The 17,612-nt window shown below is 37.9% G+C and overlaps 1 protein-coding gene across 6 annotated transcripts in view; it reads left to right on the top strand.

Annotated features, from left to right (window-relative positions):
- Window positions 1–2,344: 2,344 nt before the first annotated feature.
- The window catches only part of LOC124949580 (glutamate receptor ionotropic, NMDA 2B), a 65,279-nt gene continuing 50,011 nt past the window's right edge, over window positions 2,345–17,612 (top strand). For 5 of the 6 annotated variants that reach the window (XM_047494875.1, XM_047494873.1, XM_047494874.1 and 2 more), the window contains exon 1: window positions 2,345–2,608. The gene's annotated coding sequence lies outside the window, so the exon portion shown is untranslated. Of the gene's footprint in view, window positions 2,609–8,032; window positions 8,161–17,612 lie in introns of those variants that run through there. The other variant, XM_047494871.1, reaches the window with a different exon arrangement.

Raw genomic sequence — 17,612 nt, 5'->3', positions numbered from 1 at the left:
TGGGGAGGAGGATAGCCGTCGTCTTATTTCCCGTGCTTCCTCTTCGATTTATACCAGCGGAAAGAAAGAAGAAGATAGCTTTTGGCGTGCGACTCGAGGCAAGAGCCTGCGTCGAATAGCGATTGCATAACATACTTTCGATGGAGATGCCTAAAACGAGGAAATGGAAGAGAAAGAAGCCGATGCTATTTGAAAAATCGGAAGAAATTGGTGGTATAAAATAGATGAAAATAGATAAGGTTACTTGATAAGTCGAGTCAAGGATGAATTTATAGGTTCGAATTTTAACGAGACCTTACGCGGGACAAAAGAGATATAGAGGAGAGAATCGAAGAGATTGGCCGAGGGAGGACCTTCGACGATATTGACCTACACGTAGAAGTGCAACAGGTTCGTCTGTTTTTTTCATTTTCTTTTTTTCTTCTTTTTTTTTTCAAAGAGCGTGGGCATACTTCTCCCCGGAGCGGACGACTGTAGTGGAAGACGGTAGACGCAGAGGTACGTCCATACGCGCTAATTTCTTACTTTTTCAATTTTTTTTTTATAATTATATTTTGGCGGCGAGGGTAAAAAGAGGATCGCGAGGTAAATGATAAGAAAGAGTTTCGATATCTTTCGGCATTAAGTGAACGCGTAGAAGTCGATCTGTGGTGAGACATCGAGTAGATGGGAAAGGAATCGTCGATGGGAATTATTCGAGTGGCTAATCGATCTGGCTTCGTCGTGGAACAGACAACATTCCATGTAATTCCGTGTTGCCCGAAGGATATGCTATTCGAATTCGCGGAGGAGTCGGAAGCAACGCGTAGAACGTCACTTGAATCATGACTCTTCGGAGGTATTAAGTACCATTGTTCGATGACGTTTGAGAATTCGTGCGGGGAAATATCTCAGTGTTTCTCTCTGCGTCACCTTTGACACGAATATTAAACGTCTTTAATGTCGATTTGACGTTTAGACGAGAGGCCGACAATTCTCGAATCGGCACGGCGAAATAAATCCAAATATTTATCACATCGCGCATCATCGGCGTCATTCATCGTCAAACAGGATAGAAATAATTTTACGACGTGTCCCAAACAATATGACCCAAACCAGATGATCTATTCTTCCGTGTTTTATCATCGAATCGTCGAATGTCGTGCGATGTGATTTCGTCTCATTTTCTAGAACAATATTCCATTACCATAATTGTATCAAGTTCTATCTTATCACGAATAGACGAGAGTGAATCATGGTTCATTGTTAATTATCATCTCATTTCATGAGATATTTATGCGTGAGAAGCGTTGCACGGGCATATTCGTTTTGAATTTTCCTAGCAGATCGAGTTTAACGAAGACATGGAAATGATGAACTTTTTTGACTGGATCGTCCGACGCTCATCAATGTAAAACGATCTTTTAAACGCATACGCTTAAATTCGATCTATAAATCTATCGCAAACACCGATAGAAACGGAACGCATCAGCGTATTTCCTACAGCCGCAATTATTTCGAATAGAAGGAAAGGCAGGACGAGAGGGTATGGGAGGAAGCTTATTACGCCAATCGTGGTGCTGTGAGGTATTTAATTAGCATCGGTTATCTATCAACCGATCATCGAAAATCTCTCGTCGAATTAACGGTAGCGCGTTGCGTATGTGCGTTTTGTATTACTTGTAGAGAATTCATTAAAACTTGTATATCGCCTATAAGTAACTTGATTCTAGATCGAAAAAATAGGTATCGTTATTCCATTAAAATATCGATTAACAAACACGCCGAATAGGATAACTTTTAATATCAATCAATTTATTGAGTTATTTCTACCGATGCACGATCAAGCGAGCGCATAGAGATTCGCGAACTCTTTGTCCTTTTTTTCTATTTTGTCGCCGTTCATCGCTTCGCGCTTTATTACACGTGTGATTTCATTAAAATTATTCGTTTCATTAAACTTATTCGTTTGAATATCACTATATCGTGTGAATATCACTATTTTAATCGCATGAAAGTATTCTTGGCCGAGAGAGAAAGGAAAATGTGGAATGTAAGATCGTTTCTATGGGGAAGGGCAAATCCTTTAATTTATAACGGTAGCCAAGGGGGGAAAAAAAACTTGTGGGGAATAAAAGGTTCAAGATAAAGGAAGAAAGAGGAAAGTAGAAGAAAAAAAGAAAAGCGTCACACGATCGGACATCGAAAAAGGAGGTGTAGTATCCCGAAGGTGTTAGCTCGAGCGAGTTTCGAGGTGAAACGCGTGCGCGAGTGGTTTTAATCGGGGGCGGAGGGAAGGGTGGGAAGCGAGGGTGGTAGCGGAGGCGCGGTCACGGGGTAGAGAACAGTTGCTCCCCAGTTGGCTTTGGTACGCGTTCCGCGGCTGGGCTCCCGTATCTCGATTTTTCCCTCGTCTCGTTTTGGATCTTTCCTCGAAGTCTTTCTTTTCCTGTCGTGTCGCGACAAGACATCGTCCTCGTCCTTCATCTCTACGTCAAGCGAAGAAAAGAAATAATAGAAGAACAAGAACGGTTCGGGGCAACAACGAAACAGAACAAGGAGCATAATTTCAAGAAAGATTCTCACCGTCGGTGAGATGCGACACCAAGGAATGCGGGAGTCTTTTATGGTAAACCTATCTTCTTCTTTTTTCCTTTGTTTTCTTTTTTTTTTTTTCTTCTTCTTCGTCTTTGTCAATCCTCGATCGACGAGCCCTTTTGTTTGTTTTTCTTTAATGTTTCCTTTTATCTCAGTTTATTCTTTAGTTCCTCTGCAAAAGTGACGAATCACGGATGAATTCTACGACTCGTTGCGTACTAAAAAGAGAGGAGGAGATCGATCGATCGCGATCGCGCCACGACAGACTATACACTTTCCTTGTTTCTTTTTATTTCTCGCGAACATTCGACATTTCTCGTCGAGACATCGAGACGTCGAGACAGCGATTGGGTATCGATTCTCATTTCGCTTATAACAGAAACGTCGTGTATAAGCGCACGTCGACTCGTTCATATAGTGAAAAATCATTATTTATATTATTTCTCTTCGCAAGTTACTATAACAGAATCTTAGGAAAAGAAAGAGAAAAACGAAGACGATGCACGTAAAATACTGATCAATTTCTTCTCGCAAGTTAAATTGGTCGTTTATTAAATGCGAAAGAATACAAGTAGCAAGTATATTTGTCTTTTTAAAATTAACCTGCGTTATTCTTTCAGACAATATTATCTCAAATAAGAATGAAAAAAGTACTTTTTTCTTTGCATTTTGTTCTTTTATCAACGATGAGTCTCCGCTAAGTCTCTCTATTTTTCTTTCTCTATCTCTTTCTCGATATTAAGCTCTAATAGCAGGCAAAGACTTGGCTTTACTCCGACCATGCTGAACAATTTGTTGTTCGGTTCTGAAGTTAAATCGCATAAATTCTCAAATGGCAGCTATTAAACCGATTCTCGATTTGGGTCGTAACGTGATCGAGCTAGTACTTCTACTCTTTAAATCATGATCCTCTTTTGCTATTTGCACCTTTAATAAAATTCATTTCTCTCTCCCTCTCTCTTTCTCTGTGTATCTGTTTCTCTTTACGTTCGACATTTCCACCTACATATATACATGTATATGTATATATATATATATATATACACACACATATCGACGTCTCCTCGCATGATGAATGGCGCGTCAATGTCACAAATCGACTACGTCGTCGAACGTAGTGACAGATCCGATACGTTTCGAGTTCATAAAGAGATTATTACCCGATACTCTAGTATAAGGTTGTTTAGATGTCTTTCTAATTTTTGTTATATAAAGTCGGAGGCAATAGGATGGAAGCGATAAAATCGATTCGCCCGATCAGTCGATTTTCTCTTGTGGTTCTACAAGATCCTTCTTGTAGATGGAAAGGGTGAAACTTCGTCCTGGATAAACAGGGAAAAGAATGATGGGAATACAACGATACGGAGGAACGTTAATAGCCCGCATCTACGTTCAAAGATATTTTCGGTATTTCTGTGTTTTTTTCCGTTGATCCGCAGTAGACGCGACCCACTGCCGAGTTTGGTGCTGGTATCATAGCGATAGCCATTAACAGGGTTTTCCTGTTCGTTGCGTTAAAGCCACGCAAGCTAGAGCTTGTGGTCACGTGTTACCTCCATTTTACTTCGAATTTTATCTTTCTTTTGTAACGTAAAAATTTACTTAAAGCCTTGACACGATCTTTTTGTTTCTTTCCCTCGCATCGCCTTTATTTTAGCTTTGTCACGCAAACGAAGCTAAAGGCTCTAAAGAGAATATGATTAATTATATTTTCAAAGTTTAGTTTAGTTATAGCCGTTCGTCGAATACAAAGGAGAGAAATGGGAAGTCGAGTAAACATCACGAGTGACATTGCTGTTAATCGCGTGAACGTCAAGTGAACTTAGGAAAGATGGGCGGCATTTAAAGTACTTGTACCGTTTCTTCCTTCTATCCTACTACCTTTCAGTTTCTAGTTTCGGTAATAATGAAATTTAATACCGCCTTAATATCGTCGAGGGAGTTGACAATGATTGAATTAAGCGGCGCGAGGTACCGCCATTTCTTTGACACTTGGATCGTTCCTGCATCTTTCGAAGAGGAGGATTCCGAAAGGGATTCATTAACGAATTTTTCACTTTCCATATAATAGCGCATTTCTTTGGGCCGAATTGGCACGTAACTTTTTGCCGCGAAAATATCGGAATTTGAGCGGCAAAGGAAAGGGGTCACGCTTATCGGGTCATCGTTTTATCGCATCTCGTTTGCACTTTTAACCCAAAGAATCGCGACTTCGCCGTACTTGCCATTTTCAGGATAAATTTGGATAAAGGCCACGTGTCGCCATTCTTAAAAAAGTATCTCCGAATTGCTTAGAACGACTCATCGTTCATCAACGGAACTGGGTCGACACGTGCTTGGAATTCGATTACTTCGTGTTTAGCGTTCGAGTTATTCTTTTCCGCGAAAGAAGAAACGCGTACCTATATCTTTATAAAAATATCCCTTTTAAAATCGTAGTTAGAACTAGAAAATCCATTAGGATCATCTTACTTACGGAATAGGAAAAGAGTGAACAAACAGAAACGTGTTACGGCCATCTCATAGGACGATATAGCGCGTTGAATAATTCATATGTTATTCGCGCTCCATAGATCATTCATAGGAACGCGCGCATTTTATAAACTCGTGAAACTTCTCAAGCGGATCCACGTATCGGGGCATGGTCGAGAGACTTTTCAATTATAGATTTTACAACCATCTTCCTTCCTCCGGGCAAGTATCTAACTAGTTATCAACATTGTATTAAGTTGGACAAAGTTTTCCATAGTTCCGTACCTACGCCGGACAGTTATTTCCTCTTTTCTCTTTATTTTCTTTTTTTTCCGTTTACCTTTTTCTGGAGAAAAAAAACTTTTTCAAAAGATTCGAAATCACGCTAACCATCGATTTATTGAGCTTCTTTCTATGCATCTTTTTCGATTACATACTATATTTTCTTGTTCCTAGTCGTTCGTCAAGAAAAAATTTGTCTCTTTTTTCTTTCGAAAATTATAACGACAAAAAATATTTTCTCCGTGAAGATTTTTGCGGCAGCACGTATTTGATGTCACAAATGGAGGCATTTATGAGAATACGATGCGAGGCGATCTATAAAATTCTTTTAGTCTCGGTGTCTACGAAGAAAATAAATTTAGTTGCTTCTCAATGAGTTCAGTGCGAACGCGTGTAAAATACAAAAATCTAATGAACGTAATGCATCTTTTTATAGCTCTTCTACGAATGTTCGATTTATGTCTTACTATCACGATAGTACGAGCCGCTGTACTCTAAATTGCTTTCTTTCTTCATAGTCGATTAATTGTCAAGCTAATTTAACGACGTTACGATATTCCTTTTTTTATCTGTATAATGAAAAAGAGCGAATGGATGGACGAAGCGTGCCTAATGAAAGTTTCAACCTCGTTAATTTTCATTTCTCTTTTTTTGAACGGCATCAATCAATTATGATTGATACACGCGACGATATGTATGCGGAAAGCGCGTAGAAAAGAGCGTAAAAAAGCGCGTTTACGTTTATCAATTTTTGTCCTATTCCTCTTTTCCTTTCCAACGCTTCCTGGTTTTTGCTTCTAAGAAGATACTTGCGCGAGTAGAAGAGTGACTCCGTCGGGAGCATATTTTCCTTTCGTCTCATCCTCTATCCTCTTATATTCTTTCTCGTTCTTGTTTCATCACCATGGACGTCGATCGTCTTTCGAACCATATTATTTTCTGACCTTTACTTCGTAAATAAACAAAAAAAGAAAAAAAAAAGAAATTGAATCCTTGTTATTCTTATTTATCTCAAAAGCTTAAATTTTATCTCCATCTACGAATATATCAATTTGCAGGTCTACGATATCACCAACTAATATCTTAAACTCTTAAAGATATCGTAAAATGTTCAAGAAAATAAATCTATTTTGCAGTGATCTTAAGCTTTTCTCGAAGAGAATTAATTAATCTCTTTGCGACCATCGAAGAAGACTGATACGACGAGAGATTTCTAAGATTCTTATCCTATCTTTCTCTTCAGAATGCAGTTTCAACTTTTACGACGATGAACCCTTCGGAAATAACTCTTAATTCCTCTTTCTAAATTCGTGGCTTCTTGAAGGTATCCTTAAGTACGTTGTGCTCCTTATCTTCGAACGGAACAACTAGTGTAACGGAAGATGAAGGAAGGTGAATATCTAATGATACTTGACGCGATCACATCGTTAGTGATATATTATTCTCCTGATTTACATAATAAATAGCTCGTACAATGTCGATAATGCGATCCCTCTAAATACGAGAATGTCCGTAGGATTATTTCAGTCGTCTTTGCTTCTCCAGACGTACAAATATTTTCGCGCTTATCGTCGAGAGGATATCGTTCTTCGTTATGAAGCGATATAATTGTAGAAATTTGTACAAGCGGATTGAAGAATAATTAAAAAGCAATTATTTCATTTGGAACGATCCTACAATAAGCAATTTTCAAGTCACTGAATAGGTTCGTTTCGATTTGGTTTATTAATCGTTTGATAATTAGAACGAGTACGAGAGGAACGTAGGGCCAATCTCGTCGAAAGACCATTTTTTACAGTTCGTTCGTTAGATACGATTGCTGGATGGTCTTTTACGTTCGCTACGAACTTGCGTTAAATTTACTTTATTTCATTGAATTTCGTGCATTATCGACAATAATGAATGGAAACAAATAATAATGCAATCGTAGAATACCCAGAATATTCATAATTATCGATTCAAGAGATTCATGGGAACAAGAGAGAGAGAGAGAGAGAGAGAGAGAAGACGATATCGCTGAATAGTCGAAAATAGGACACCACAGCGATGTCAAGTTGTGCGTGTTTTTCACTTTCCGAGGGAAAAAAGAACGTAGCAGGCAAGAAGTAAAAACATGTGGCGTTTTTCCCTCTTATATGCATTTATGTATGTGTGCATATACATACATACATACATACAGGCAAAGTTTTATGGGTTTTTTTCTTAAACATGCAATAGATCGCTCGGATCTAATGCTCTCTCTTTCTTTAATACGATTTTTTCTTCACTACTTTTTCGTATCAACGTCATTAAATTTTTTCCGAGTAAATATTTTTGTATATTGATAAAATACTCTTACGAGATTCCACGAAGCGAAGACGGAATCGAGGTGTTCGATTACCCGTTACATTGACCCGGGATACAAATTATCTTCATTGCTAATAGCTGATTCAACGATAGTCGTTATTTCGATGTTGTCTCTTTTATCTAACAAATTCGCTTATCTTCATGACAGAACATCGAGAGATAATAAAAGATCTTGCACAATGTGTATTTGGAAAAAAGGAAAGGAAAGAAACACGCGCGTTTCGTGCTTCAAACGCGAGTTTACTTTGATTGTATTCTTATTCTCTTGTGAAATGCAATTTCGGCAAACCAGTCAAAAATGTCGCAGATCGATCTTAAGATTTTTCTTTGGGGAAACGATTCGATCGCAGTACTCCGGTTACCGGTGAGGAAAAATAGCCGATAGGACGACATGTAACCTCGTCGAAACCCGACAACCTGGAATACAATCGTTTTCGATATATTCACCGGTGAAATTGCATCCACTACGAAGTTATTTTTACGGTGAGTTTAAAGCGATTTCCATTCGGCGCTCGAATCGTTTCCTGACTCTTCCAATTTTCACGTTCTACCGAAATGAAAATCTTCTTTTCTATCTTTGATATTTGCCTTCGACGACGTAGATATGTATATGCCGTCTCCCGCACCTGTCGCGAACAAGATCACCCGTTTTTCTTTGTTTCTCTTTCAATTCGGAAAAACTAATCCGCGGCTGTATTTCCGAACTTTTCTTACTTCCTCGGACAAGGTTAGATATATAATATATCCTCCGTCATGGTCACGCGATCGAGCTGGAAATCTCCTTAACGCGGCACATTTGATATAATATAGAGGAGATTCTTTCTAGAACGCGATGACACATGTTCTTAACGTCGAAGAACATCTGGGAGAAACGCCGATAGAAATTTTTTGAATAATTTTCATCTTCGGCTTCACGTACCTCGATATCTCACGTCGCAATCGCGGTACACCGGTACAACGCATTTTCGCGAGCACACACAGAACGTTCTCCAAGGTATACATACCACGAGAATAAATTTGTTCAAACTTTCTGACGGTTTACGGAACCAACATGCAGTTTCTTTTGTCGACTGATCGAAAGCGATAAAGTCGATTACGTTAACATTTACCTACTTATTTTCCTTTCCATTGGTGTAAATAATATTGGCTCGGTATTTAATCATTGACGATATCAACAGAAAGATTTTCTCTTATTTTATCGGGTGACAATCGATTCGAAAAACTCTTCGATCGTTTTCGTTTCATTCCACAATGATTATTGCATTTTCTTGCGCAAGGGAATAAAAATAAAAGTGCACCCGACAGAGACGAGCAGAGAGAGAGAGAGAGAGAGAGAGAGAGAGAGAGAACGTGCTTCGAGTCGATATCCAGAACATATTCGGTAATAATCGGAGAATCGTAGATTCTTAGAGAAACTACATAGATACACCTTGGTTCGTAATGTAGGTATATTTGGTTTATGCGAAATCGCGTTAGGCTGGCTTACGCGATAAATTGGTGCACATTAGTTGAATAGAGTAATTAGTACTTGATAGATTAATACTGGTAACAAGAAGGTGTCAGGGATGTCATCACCAAACGAGATTATCTTAGAAATCGATCGAGGAAATGTGAGATAATTGTTATGGAAATCTATTCGATCGTAGATGTTCGGAATCGAATAAAGGAATCTCTTAAATGGAACTACCACGAGGACATGGGAAAATGGAGAATCTGTGAAAATACTCGGTGAAAATGTATTGGCGCGAATTAACGACGCGATGGTCGACTAATCGCGCCGAGGTAAAATGTTCGACAGGGCTCTATCAAGGCCCAAATATCGATATTCGATGTTACCATCGATATACGACGCGTGCGTGTCTTCTGGCATTCACCTGTAAACAATGAGACGGCGATGAATACGGCGATAACATTGCCAATCAATGCGCTTTTCATTGGGCATTTAACTACCGAATCTGTAAAACCCCTATTGACGTTTACATGATAAAAATTAATCTTCTCTTTCGATTGAATCGCAATAGAAACCGACGCGACTAGCCTATCGCCAAAGTGGAAATTCATTAACACGACTTTCGTTCTCCGAGGATCGTTCAAACTTACGTACACTTTCGTATTGGACATTCGTCGCGACCCTTGCAATTTGCAATTAAAGTTTTGCAATTTTCTGGATTTATCGCGAAACTTGTACGAAAAATTCATCGCGTCGAAAAGGCAGAATCATCTCGGATAGATAATTCTCTTTACATTCCCTCTTATTGCTCTCATTTTCTCTTTATTTCTTATTCATTTTCTTACTGGCTAAGTCGCCCATTCTTCTTGTCTTTCGGTTTAAGGCTCGTGCCTTAATGCTCAAGAGCTGAACTGATTAATGGAATCTCCCCTTGTTTCAGGTGTTGTCGTTGTTAGTTTTGCTAATCAAGTACAAACTTCTTTTGACGCGCGATTTGAATTTTCAAACCGAATAAGTAGGTAATATATTTTTTATTTTCAACTTTCACATAGCGTTTTACACTTGCAAATCTTTATTGCATTTGAAAACTTTCCTGGATACTCATGTTGAAGTCTCTTTCTCTCTCTCTCTCTCTCTCTCTCTCTCTCTCTCTCTCTCTCTCTCTCTCTTTCTCTCAAGATATGGGTAATTGTAACTAAAAATGCCTTAGGTATATCGTTGACGGAATATGGAGAGCGAGAGTTAGGAATACATTTGCAAGAGTTTCTTCAATGGATATATACAGTGTATCTGTACGTGGGTGTATATCAAGACCACGCCCTCATTCGTCTTCGAGAACGGAAACGACGCATCGAGTTTCGAATAAATTCTCAACTAGACGAAAGGTGCTCCTGTGCGCGATCGAGTGCACTTTCAAGAGACGATGCGACTCCGACCTTACTACATTAATGTTCGTTACGTTAATGTTGTTACAACCGGACAGGAAGATTCGGAAATAGAGATGGAAAACTTGATTGAATCCTTTCAAAGAGGCAAAATTCTGATCCTAAATTGCAGAATACATGATCAAAGAGTCAACTCGTTTGCTAAATGAGACAAAAAATAAACGAGAAAGAAAATTAAAACAAAAAAGGGGAAAAGAAATCCTGGATTTTAAATCGATACATTGATTGATAAACGAAATCAGTGGAAGAGCGTACCAATCGTTTAGAAAATCTATCAAACTCGGTAGATTTAGCTTGGCACATTAGTTCATTTAAATAATGTTTTATCCGCTCGCTCTCTCTCTCTCTCTCTCTCTCTCTCTCTCTCTCTCTCTCTCTCTCAACTATTCTCTCTCGTCCAATTGTTTCTCCAGTCATCCTGATCCATTTAATAGAATCAAACGAAAATTAAATTTACGAGTAAACATTGCGATGGAAAACCCAATTTTCTACGTTCATCCTAGTATAATGAGTTAGATGCGCCTGTAAGTAAATAAATCATCGAAATTGAAATAAAGATGTTCCTATTTACGCGTATCTTTTCGATCGAAAGAGAACTTTTAACTCTTCGAACAATGTTGCAAACAGTTATATGTCTTTTGTCGATTCTCGATGTAATATACCTTTGACACTGTGTCAGGATGCTCAATACGTTATAACGCTGCTCGACTTCCTTCCTTTAGTTCTCTTACTCTAAGATGAATCTTTTCAAGTTTACTTCCCCCTCCATTCTCTACTTTGAAAATCCTCAATGAAATCTATAGCGTAACGACGTAGACAGAGAAAAAGAAAGTTGGTTATTTTTCTTGTTTCTTCCTTCCATTGTTCTTCTCAAGGAGTAAAAATACCGCTCGCAAGCAGGAAAAAGCAAACGCAAGGATGTATTGAAGAGACTTTTCCGAGTTTTCTTTAGCGGAGAAAAGGAGAGGTAGATAGACAGATAGATATGTATATATATATATATATATACATATATATATATATATATATATATATATAGAGAGAGAGAGAGAGTCGTCAATCGTTTTAAATCGCGTCGATCTCGAAAAGCGGCCTTTGTTTGGACAAAAAAAGACGCGTTAGTATTTCGCAAGGATTTGTCGAGAGTAAACTCAAAGACACCGTTAGCATAGCTCCCACTGGCGCATATTTCGTAAGTAAGAGAAAACAAAGCTTTCTAGTCGTTGTGTTGTCGAGCAGCACTCTACAAGAGCATATCTCGTTTGGGAAACAAATGTCTCTCAGACCACTATCTTCCCACTGTCCTCCTACTATCCCCCTACTACCATCATGAACTTCATCTACCTCTTTTTTATGTGGACTTGCATGGGCAGGATACGGAGGGGAGAGGGATAAAGAGCATCATATACATTGGTACCATGGCCTGCATTCAAACTGAAACTTTGTCTTTCAACTTTTCTTTATCTCCGAATTAACTCCAATGGATTTGTCCCTTAGTATTGAACCATAGCCATACTCGAGTTCCGTGACGTCGAGTACCTTCGGATAACAAGCGTCAAAATCGTTTTAACTCCAAACCAATAAGTTCTTCCTTCGAGATCAACGAAATTTAATCGAAGAACGAATCAGAGCGTGATTGATGAAAAAGCACGTGGAGCGAACCAATTTTTTTTCTTCTTTGTTTTCTTCTTTCGTCGAAATAAACGTGAGAGATTGTGAATGAACTGTATATTCTCGTCGAAAAATGTAATTTTTTTTCTATCGATCTTAAGAAGGGATGTTCGATGGAGTAGAAAAATGAAATTTTCTTTCGTAATGTTAAACACGAAGAAAATAAGAGAGAAAGCGAGAGAGTGAAAGTAGATAGAGGTGGGGATGACAAGGATAGAAAGAGACAATACAGTAGAATGGTCATGGATATTGACTTTTTTACATTCTTCTCCCCCCCCCCCTCCCACCACCCGCCCCTACCCGCCCTGCCCCCCTCTCTCTGTCGCGTTCTTCGTTCGTGCTGCGACTTCTTCGACATATCTTCGCATACTCTTTCTATCCTTTTTCATCTTTTCACATTTCCTTTGCTCATCGAAATTCAATCCGCGACTTTTACCATATCGACAGACGCGGAAAACGATCGTTTCGTTCCGAGGAGTCGCATGGAATGTGTAAATGTGTAGACGAGAAAAGAGGAATATAAATTTTCCTAAAGAACTGCCTCGCTGCTATTGACCACGGAATCGCGGAAAGTAATACCATTTCTATCAATCGATTTGACGTATGCTAGCGTTTCGTTAAAAAGATTCAAACGAATTAAAGAACATTGTATTTTCTTCGTTAGATCGATAGCTTCCAGCCATGCCATCGTATATATTAAATCAATTTTGTTGCTTGTACTGTACTATTCGACACGTGATATTGTTCTCGTTAATTGTACACACCCTTTACATTGGCTCTCTCTCTCCCTCTCTCTCTTTTTCTTTCTATTTCTGTCCATTTCCTTTCAATAGGAAACGAAATTTGCATTGAGAAATAAATGTAGCTTTTCTCAAGGATCGATAGGTAGATAATTAAAAATAAAATCGGAAAACTGATAAAATAATGATTTCATACATTTGAGAGCGTGCCTGTATCGAACGATTAGTAACTCTTTCCAAATGAAAAACCACACGAAATATTGAAGAATACTGTTCTTTGATGTTGAAAAATGTTTCGAATGTCATTGGAATACGAAAGGTTATTCTGCATAGGATAAAAGTACAGTGTGGGAGGAAATTTGTGTTTGCTTCGATAGCGTCGTACGATAGCGTCGTACGATAAGTGAAAGAAAAGGAATTGATTTCTTTCGACCGACATTGCGCGAAACTGACGATGTGAGATTTTAATTATGCAAATTACATATATTTATGAGGGATATAATGTTCCGAAAGAAAACGCTATCTGTCATGCGATCGAGCCTCGACGATGTTAAGCATAATAAATAAAGTGATGGGATAGAACGGAAGCATTATTACATTTTACTCTAATCGATTCGTTGTGTCTGTTACTTTGAAAATTAATTGATAATGTGTTAAAAGCTTTAAAGCGATTAATAATCGAAGCTAAGAAGAAGGACGATAGAAGGAAAACTTACGGAGGCAAGAAATAAAAGGAAATTGGCAAGAACAGTCAATTTTAAAAGAGGTCAACTCTTTCGACGGCTTTCTCCCATGTTCGAACGTTTGGCGTTTGACTCGCATTTGATTATTAAACTCCTTATTACCCTCTCTCTCTCTCTCTCTCTCTCTCTCTCTCTCTCTCTCTCTTTTATACTCGGTGACATTGCCAAAGGGAATTATATTTCTTATCTCGAGAATAGGACTCGTCCAACATCCAAAAAGGTCTAATCTGTGTTTGCTTAAATATGACAGATGAGTATACAGATATCGCTTTAAACTTAGGAAACGAAGCACGTTTAATCGCTGTTTTCTTTCATCCCTTTCGCTGATGAGGCTTCTTTGAAATTATTCGCGAATGTCTCTTTATCTACATCCGCTTTTTCCTCTTTCTCTTTTTGTCTCCTTCTATGCTCATAAAAGTTTCCGATAGATGAATAGACGTTAATATTAAAAAATATTTGGTATAGCAAAGAGGAAGAGTGAAAAAAAAAGAGGCAGAGAAAAGACGGAGATATCGATGAAACGGAAAAACGATCGTTCTATGCTCGTTGGCTTTGATACTAACAATTCCATTTATATGTGTTTCGAGCGAAATACGCATTACGATTGTACGAGATTCTTTCGCTAGTTTTTACGTACTTACGTAAGTACGTTCTGACTTTGACGTCGCATTAAAACCAGTACGTGGATACTCTTGATAAAATACTATTAGTTGATAATATTTTAGTTTGATCGAATATAAATGAAAATATAAAATACGCACTTCCGTTCCCTTTTTAGTATAATTAAAACATGCTCAGGCAAACATGTTTTGTTAATTATACAAAGTAATGTCATTTTTTCTCATTCTCTCTTCCTCTGTCTCTCTCGGTTTTTTACATATCTATGTAGGTATACAATGTTTGAAATGTTAAGGGACGTTCTCTCTCTCTCTCTCTCTCCTTTTTACTATCTCCTTTTCATCTATATTTTTCATTTTAACAATGACCAAGGAAAAGCATGACATGAAAATTGCAAGCATTCTTTCATATTATGACGGATGGCGTAATAATATTCTCTGAATGGTTTTCGTACAATAGCAAGTTAAAGAGTGAACAGAAGTGTTCTTTTACTGGAATTCTCGCGCTCACCTACGTTTTCACATTATCCAGAAAAGTAGCTAGCCTATTGGTACAATGTACCTGCGCGTGACTTTTTCGAGTCCTTTGCTCGAGCGAGAAAAGTATTTTTTCAAGATGAATGAACTTTTTCCAACAATCATATATATACGATCTATACGAGTAACAAAGAACGTACGTTTATATACATAGATATCGCATTATCTCCCTTTTTATATATCGTAGATATATTTTCATACTCTTTTTTCATAAGAAATATAAGTATCATCGCTTTGACACAGCATCGATATTACTAATTAGCTCGATCTTCTCTTTTTGCCGAGAGTCACTGTTTACCGAGAATCAGTATGAGAAAGATTTGCGTTCGCCTTCGAGAGATAAATAAAAAAAGAAAGGCAAACAATGCCTTTTTCCGATGTCCGATTCACACTGCAATATCGAAAATCAAAGTACGATCATCTAAAACAAATATATATATATATATATATATATATACATGTATGAGATTGAGTATATCTAAAAGTTACGTACAAAGTTTCGTTAAAATTTATCGCTCGCTGGCCACGGATATAGCTTCCGATATCTGCAAGATTAGAATTTCTGATTATACATGGAGAATTTATGATTATACATAGAGAATTTTTCTCTCTCTCTCTCTCTCTCTCTCTACCTTTCTCTCGAGTGGAAGTTAATCCGTCACAATGACACGATCTTATCCGATACAACGAATAAACGTGAACGCCGCCGTTGGTATAAAAATTCATTCGAACTTTTAACTTTGATCAGAAATTTTCCAAGTGTTATGAGTTTCAAACTGTAATTTAAGTAATTTCAAAGTTTGCGTAAATGATCGCAATCCTGTTTTCGTCAGGCGTGTTCATAATTGCCATAATGAGAGGAAGTAAATCACAGGTGGGCGATACTAGCTTTACTATTCTACTGTGGCACCATATACAATATACGTAGATACTCATTGAGTTGTGGTTTAAACTTCTCGTTGGAAGCCAACGGAATTGGGACGGAATTGTGAAACGTCGTAGAGAAACTCTCTTTTAACTTTCCAAACCAGGAGAGCTTTGCTATTGCTCGATTACATCGATGTTTCCTCTTTTCTTTCTTTTTATTTCCCTCTTTTTCACGGAGGTCTCTTCTTCTTTTTTTTTTTTTTTCGACATTACTTCATTCCCGTTTCATATCGTCCTCCTTAATGAACTTGTTTCTCAATGCTCGCCCTATTTCGAAATTCATTAAAAGACATCGCTGCTGTATTTTATTTTCTATAGGAAGTGCTTTAATCGTTTCACAAATGTTCTACGGTCGATGATTTTCTTTCGCAGGACAATGCTTATGAATGTCTTCTCCCATCGTGCAATTTCTATCCGACGAATAATTAAAATTTTTTTTCCTACTTTTCAAAAAACATACTCTCCTCTGATTTATGAACTCGAGAATACAATACCGGTAGCTAGGATCTTTTTTCTTTTCTCTTTTTTCTTCTTTTTTTTCTTTTTTTTTCTTTCTTTTTTGTTTTTTTTTTTTTTTTTTTTTTTTTTTTTTTTTTGGTTCAATCGTTCAAGTCGTGGAAGATGGAAAAAGCGAAGCGAAAAATCGGAAAATGCATTGAATCGGAAAACAACACATTTATACTTGGCCAACAGACTTGTTGTTGAATACTTTCGGAGTTAACGAACGTGAGGTAGCTTTGCGCGGGTAAGCGTGTCTGTATAAAAGAGCAGAGAGGGGGAGAGGTAGAGAAAAGCGTATTCACGGTTATAAAATAGCACGTTCCGTTATATCGGAGATAGCTTCGAGCATGTAAAAAAGAGAGAATGTCCAATATTTAAATATTTTTCAGAGTTAATTAATCTGACTTAATTATCGCACGCTTTTGTGATTTTTCGAACGATATTAATACGATTCGGCGTATTAATGGTAGAACAAAGGATATGCGACTGACAGGAAACAGGTTGATAAAATTTGCTGGGAGGTTTCTTCAAACTATTGCTCTTTAGGCCTTATAACTCTTTTATAATACTTCGCATCTGCTTTTTCTTTTTTCTTTCTCTCCCCCCCCCCTCTCTCTCTCTACATATTTTATGTCTTTTTTCCTCTTTTTGTACTACTCTTCGATCGTGGTAGAGCCCCGCGATGCGTCTTCTTTCTCTTCTTCCTCTTCGCCATGTCAATGAATAAGCTTCGACGTTACGTTCGAAGAGAAACAAAAGCTCGTCAGTATTTCCATTTTATTCCGCTCCTTCTATTTCTCTCTCTCTCTCTCTCTCTCTCTGTCTCCCCCCCTCCCTCCCTGCCGCCTCCCTCCTGCCCCTTTTTCCACCATTCAGAAGGGAAGAATATTTTTATTGTCTTCTTTTTCTGCTTTTCAGGCACGATCACCGAGTGTGTCTTACGCAATCGTCACTGCGAAAAGCTTTTGTTTGTTATAATTTTAGATATAAATTGCAATTTTTAATTCCTTTTGATGCACTGCACAAATCATTTCGACCTTTTACGAATGTAAATGTGTCTGCGCGACTGTCAGCGAGCGTCAACTTTATTTTCAACGAGTGCAACAAATTGGCAGTAACAAATCTAATCAAATTTCGCATTCGGTATATCTACCATAGAGAAAAATAGATACTCCATACAATTTCAAACAAATAACTCGATGAATTTCAAAATGACGCCCATTGTAATATAAACAGTTTAAATTTAAAAAGCTTCGCTTTTTCGTTATATTCCTGGGAGCGTGGCCAGAAGGTAATCGAATTGT

The sequence above is a fragment of the Vespa velutina genome, chromosome 6 (assembly GCF_912470025.1).
Source record: "Vespa velutina chromosome 6, iVesVel2.1, whole genome shotgun sequence".
Classification (NCBI taxonomy): domain Eukaryota; kingdom Metazoa; phylum Arthropoda; class Insecta; order Hymenoptera; family Vespidae; genus Vespa; species Vespa velutina.
The sequence above is the reverse complement of the archived record's forward strand: the minus strand, read 5'-3'. Positions and strand labels throughout refer to the sequence as shown.